The following is a 7060-nucleotide window of genomic DNA, read 5'->3' as shown; positions in this document are numbered from 1 at the left end:
GATGAATGTCCATTCTGTATCTGTGTATTCAAAGTGGTTGGGGTAGATATATGGTTGCATTGTCTTAATGACTGGAATGATTTGTTCTAATGGTGTTTGTAAATAGGATCACAAGTCCGCAGTTTGTACAGCAATTGGCCACTGAGAAGAGTATATGCAGTGTATTATTTGTTGAAACTGTACTTCCGATTTGATTTGAAACTGTCTCATTGCTATATGTTTATCAATAAAACTGTAGGAAAAAAAAATAAAACTGTTCTAGTAATCAATTTTGAAATTGTTTCATTGCTATTTGTTTCTCAGTAAAATTATTTTTTTAAAAACCCAGTCAGGTTGATTTGCATCATTTTTAATCTGGATTCTCTGAACACACACTGCATCATTAAGGGAGTTGGGTCAGAGCAACATTGGGACACTCACCCTGCTGTGACCTAATGAGGTGATGGTGCTATACTTCAGACACAAGGAATAACTTCCATTTTGGTTCAGGCCTTCACTTCCAGCTGGTTGAATATAAACTCAATCACAACATCATCTTCAAATCCAAGGATTTCTGTTACTCATTTTGTTATCCAAGGCTTTATAACATCCAAATTTACTTTGCTCATGTCCATCTTTTTTTCCAGGCATTCTGCAAATTTGAGCCACTTCAGTAGTTTTTTTCTGTTTGCTGCTGAACCAATTATCCCTTTCTGCACTTGTTCCATGGAAGAATCCCACATCCATCTTGCTTCCTCGCTGGGAGATTGTTCCTTATCCCAGGGTACATGCAGCACTGAGATGAAACGCGGACCCGGCAACATTTGGAAGTCTTCAAATGTGTTGTTTTCCCAGGACCCAAACTTATATTAAATGGGTAATGAAATAGTAAACATAGTTTACTGCTACAGTTACACAAAAGAAAAACTGGCCTATGGGACTTAATATTTAACAAGTGAATATTGGGCCTGGGCCTTTCTTTGATTTGCTAAGAGTTTTTTTTCCTAATTTCTTCACCGCATTACTTTAGACAGCCTATAGAAGAAAAAGAATCACTATGCTAAGTAATGCGGTTATCACAAAATAATCTTGATTATCTGTCTTGGTGCCTGATCACTAAGTTCCAGGAGTATGGAGTTTGATCTTCTTCTCTGAAAGGGTCACAGTTCCTTCTACTCAAACAAGTACCCAACTACTTTCATTGACATTCCTATCAGGATACATGCCTGAGAAAAGATAAAATGTTCCTTTGGCAAAAATTTGGTTACAGAAAGGGCTGTAGTTTTTCCTTAATTAGAAGCACCATATGAATTCTGAAATATATTATGGCATTTATTTTTACATTAACCTTCTTAATGAAGACTTAGAAGCTACTTACAGCTACCCCTAGAATTCCAAATTATGAAAAGTTTCCCTTCATACAATGGAAAATTTTCAGAAGTTTAGCTCATTTACTTGACCTGTGGTCAGGGCATTGTCCTTTAAAAATGATTATTGGTAATGTGACTTTAGCACAGTAAAGAAAGATCAATTCCCTTTAGTCCTTTTCAAGACACAAGATCTTAAGTAAAGATAAGCCTTTTTCAATGTTTCAATCTTGTGCTATTGCCTAAAACAGAGTAGAATGAGCAAAATAGTAAAACTCATCAATGAAAATGATAAATTACCATTTGCTTTGAATTCTTTTATTTAACATTATTGAGATCCTGTTTTGTGCTAAGAATTGAAGATAATTAAATGAACATGACAGGATCCTAGCCTTTGTGAATCTTCCACTTTTAGTGGAGTCAAATTGATAACATAAATATATTATTTTGCTAAGATGAAAGAGGAACGGTAGAAAAACATATACTTTGCTTACTTTTTGTCATCTATTCTTCTTATCCAAATTATAAATTATAATAACAAATATTTGACTTGTATTGTATGTATTAGTGCCAAGAATATTTTTGTTGAATGAGAAAATGGGTACATGAGAAGTTATCCATTAAGTGAGAAGAGTCATTTCCTAGTGCTTGGGCAGAACTACAAAATTTTGGAACAAAGGATTTCCTTTTCATCCTGTGAAATTTCTGAGGTGATGCTTGTTGGTTTATTCCATTAAAAACCATGAAATATCCCTAAAGCAAGTGCTTGAAGTAAAGCACAAGTTCATTCCACTTATTTTAAAGTCTGAACTTATACTCTTTCATTTTGGAATCCATCCACAAACTATGCAAGGCAGTCTACTATTCTTTTTGTTATCAAAATAGTATTAATCATATTACTTTTTTCTTTTTTAATTATTTATTCATTTTATTGAGAAAAATAGCAATAAAACAGTTTCAAAACAGGTTAGTAGGACAGTTACAATAATTAATACATTGCGTATTGTTCTCTTCATAGTATTCAGAGGACAAGATGCAGACATGATATCTTTCTCTAAACAATATTAGTACAAACCTTTCTTCTCATTGAACTAATAGAAGGTAGCTATATATCTATCCTGTTTTTTATATACATATTTTTTTCACTACAAAATAGTCCTTTATTTATATCCCCCTTCTTTTGTTTTGTTTTGTCAGAGATGGGTGTTCCATTGCTGTTAGAGAAGCTGTATTTGGAGAAGTCTTTAAAAGAACTTTTCATACTTGATTCCAGTTCAAATATTGCAGCTATTTGAATTCAGCAAAATAACAAACACAATATAGTCCAATAGTCAACAATAGAAGTGGGTTATCAGCGGAACTGGCCATGTCAGAAGTTATTGACCTGAGCCTTTTACAGCTCACCATATTAATATGGCTTTACTTTTTATACTTCGTGATTGTACTTTTCCTCTGGATGGTTAAGTCCAAGTTAAAGCAAGACCTATGTAACTAAAAATGTAACTTTTGTATCTGACAAGGTCAGTCAAATCCCCTTAGGATTTACCATGAAACCATGTACAGCACCTTGTAGATCCTTTATCAGTTAGTTACATAGGTCTTACTTTAACTTGGACTTGCAGTGAGGGAGAAATATAAGCAATACTGAAAGGCAACAAAAAAGTAATATGATTTCTTGTAACTCAGTGGTGTCCCAGATTTTCTGATCAAGAAGATTGTGGAACCACAGAGGAAAGTGATTGATGATGTATAGTGTGCCTCAGGAGAGTCACCTAGAAAGAAAAAATTATCTCAGGTTTTCACAGAGAGCAAACTGGTCAAGCAATGGCTGTGACTCATGCAGATGGCTGACACTGACAAACTACAAAGGTAAGGATTCAATTTGAATATTACCAAAAGTTTCCCAATGTTTTTTTATTTTATCCATATAGTTATTGCTTTATAACATACAAATTCCAAATCATTTTTTAAAGCTGAGTGATACTCCATTGTATAAAAACTCCACATCGATTTCACCCATTCCTCAGGTGATGGGCATTCTGGTTGTTTCCAACATTTGGCTATCACAAATTGTGCTGCGATAAACATAGATGCACATATATCACTATGATATGGTGTTTTCAGTTCTTTTGGGAAAATTCCCAGAAGGGGGATAGCTGCATTAAATGGTATTTCCTGTGCTAGTTTTTTGAGGAGTCTCTGCACTGATTTCCATCATGGTTGCACCAGTCTACACTCCCACCAGCAGTGGAGAAGGGTTCCTTTTTTCCCACAGCCTCTCCAGCATTTGTTGTTGGTTGATTTCTTTATGATAGCCATTTTTTCTGGGGTGAGATGATATCTCAGTGTGGTTTTAATTTGCATTTTGCGGATGGCTAGTGATGTGGAGCATTTTTTCATATATTTATTCGCTTCTTTAATTTCATCCTCTGAGAAGTGTGTGTTCATCTCGGATGCCCATTTTTGGATTGGGCCTTCAAATTTTGGGGCCCTAATGTCTTTTAGTTCTTTATGAATTCTAGATAGAAAACTTTTGTCAGAGTGCTTATAAATTATTATGTTTTTTCCAAATTTGTGGGTTGTCTTTTCACTCTGTCGGTAATTTCTTTTGAAGTGCAGAAACTTTTAAATAAGAGGAGTTAGGGTAGATATACAGCTACTTTCTCTTAGTTCAGTGAAAAGAAAGGTTTGTACTAATATTGTTTAGACAAGATATCATGTCTACATTTTGCCCTCTAAATAACTACTACAAAGACAACAATATGGAAAGTACTAATTTTTTTTTATTTTATTGAGAAACAAATAGCAATGAGACAATTTCAAAACTGATTAATAGGACAGTTTCGATACATTGTACATTGTTATCTCCTTACTGGTATCCATAGTACAAGATGCAGAAAAGATATCCTATCAAACATTATTAGTACAAATATTTCTTCTCATTGAATATAGCAAAAGTAGCTGTGGATCTATCCTAATTATTCCATTGTGATCCTTTTTTTGTTTAGTCCTGTCAGAGATGGGTATTCCATTGGCATCTAAATACTACAGGTGTGTGAATTCAGCAAAACAATCCAACACAGTCCAACAGTCCACAATAGTAGTGAGTTATCCACAGAAGTTGTTGACTTGAGCCTTTCACAGTTCAGCATATTAATATGGCTTTACTTTATATAACTTGTTTTTATACTTTTCTGCTGGATGGTTAAGACCAAGGTAAAGCATGTCCTATATAACAAGAAATGTAACTTCTTTATCTGATAAGGACAGTCAAGTACACTCAGGAATTATCCTGTAACCATGTACCACAGTTCGCAGATCCTTTGTCACTGTCAGCCATGTGGATGAGTCATGGCCATTGCTTGACCAATTTGCTCTCTGTGAAAGCTTAAGAGAATGTTTTCTCTCCAGGTGACTCTCCTTAGGCACACTCTATATCATCAATCATGTTGCTCTGTGACCCATAATCTCCTTGATGAGAAAATTTGGGACACAACTGAGTTACATGATGTTACAGTATAGGTTCTCCTACGTCCTGAGCCTTCACTGACCTTGAAAGGCTAGGGCCAAAGTGTTGGCTGTCCTTGTAGCCCTTCTTTTTCTCTAATTTTTGGTCTGCTAACTTACTTTGTTAACCCTCCATAAGAGAAGGTTATTATTACCCTACAGCATATGCAGTTGGATTTAACCTCACTATCTGTCTGAATATCAAACATCTTAGGTATAACAGGGAACATGTAATTTCCATCAAGTACTGATATGTTCAACTTTAAGTTCCTACAGAATATGGAGATAAAAATTTAAAAAATGAAAAATATATAAAGAATATTAATAAACATTTATATATTTTTACTCAGAAATTTAGAAATCTAACCATATACAGCATTGTAGCAGGACAGTCTTGTGACATTTTTTGTGTCTTTTTTTATTTATTACCCTTTTTTGAAAAAAGAAACAAATTTTTACTTGTGAGACATTATGGTAATAATTGCTACGTCATGACAAGAAGTATGTATTTAGAAGGCCAGAATGACAGGCATTGCAAATGTGACCCTTCTATTACACATTGCTATCTTCAGTGCAGTTGCTTGGTTCACAGTGAGAATCCTACCAATTAACTGCTAGTTTCAAAAACCTGCTGATGTTTCATAGGATCATTGCCTTACCTATCTTGTGTGTATAAATGTATGGCTTTGCCCCTGCCATGTTTCCCAGCTTTTCTCCTTGCCCTCTCCTTGTCTAATCCTCAAGTTCTTGCTTTCCTTTTAATTGTGTTTCACCTTTCTATTTGTATTTCCACTTTTGAATTCTTATACTAGGGAGACTATATGATATTTACAGATGTGGGTCTGGATTATTTCACTCAAGAGTTGTACTAATTATTGTAACTGTCCTACTAACCTATTTTGAAACTGTTTCATTTCTATTTTATCTTTTTTTCACATTAAAATGAATAAAAATTTTCAAAACTCAGAGGATTATAACAAGAGTTTTCAGTGTACCATAAAAAATTTTTTAAAAAATTTAAAAAGTTGACTAAAAATTCTTAACAATTTAAGTAACATAGAGATTAGAAAATGCATACACAGGGGCTGGGGAGATGGCTCAGTGGAATAAGCTCTTCCCTGGCAAGTACAAGGGCCTGAATTCAATCCCCAGTTCCACCAAAAAAGGAAAAAGAAAATGCGTGCACAAATATAAACATACTCAGCCATGTTGTCTTTGTCAAAGGGGCCAAATGTGTTCACTGGGAGAAAGATAGTCTCTCTAATAATATTAAAACAAACACTAAACCTTCTAGAAGAGAACATAGATAAAATCTTGACATAGGGGTAGCGAGTTCTTGAACAAAAACTACACTGTGTGGGAAACACTTCAAAGAATCAACATCTCAGATCTCATCTTTCTGAAAAGTTTCCATGCATCAAAAAAATCACGAACAGAGTAAAAAGAAAACCCACAAATTGAGGAAAAAATTAGCCAACTATTCCTCAGACAAAGGACTTCTAGAATATCTAAAGAATTTTAAAAATTCAGGCCCCCAAAATTCAAAGATCCAGTCACAGGACCAGTCAGATGGCTCAGCGGACTAAAGTACCTGCTTAGGCAGAGCACAGGAGCCATGGTTTGATCCCTGGTGTGCAGTGCCAGACCCACCCCCGGATAAGGTGAGACTGCAATTGAGACTGGGTGAGGTGGTGCACACCTGTAATCCCAGCTCTTGGGAGGCTGTCAACAGGCGGATCACTACAAGTCCAATCTAGTAGTGAGACACTGAACACCCTGTAGACCCTTCCCTAAAATACAAACAAAAAACACCAAAGAAATAACATTAGCTTTTATAAATTAAGTAAATCACAAAATTAAAAATTCAAGTAAAAAATATCAAATAATATGTTGTTGTCTCTTTGCATACTGGATAACATTACATTAATAGTAGTACCAGGGCCTACAAGAGAGGACATTTGAAATATGTGGTCTAATTCCAGGATCTTCCCTTACTTTTTATATAACTTAAACACTTGGCCAAATTATAAAACTTCTTTCCACGTCAGAGGCCTCTAAATCTATATATTGATCACATGCTCATTAAAGATAATACTTAGGAGACCCAGTCCTAGCCCAGCTCCGGTGAGTGTGTGGAGAGCTTCCTGCTAAGCTGCGCTGGCGGGACCAGTCCAAGCCCAGGCGCAGCGTGGGCCGGACCCTCTCCC

This window comes from Octodon degus, unplaced genomic scaffold (assembly GCF_000260255.1).
Source record: "Octodon degus isolate 3935 unplaced genomic scaffold, OctDeg1.0 scaffold00211, whole genome shotgun sequence".
Lineage (NCBI taxonomy): Eukaryota > Metazoa > Chordata > Mammalia > Rodentia > Octodontidae > Octodon > Octodon degus.
This window is presented reverse-complemented; position numbering follows the sequence as displayed.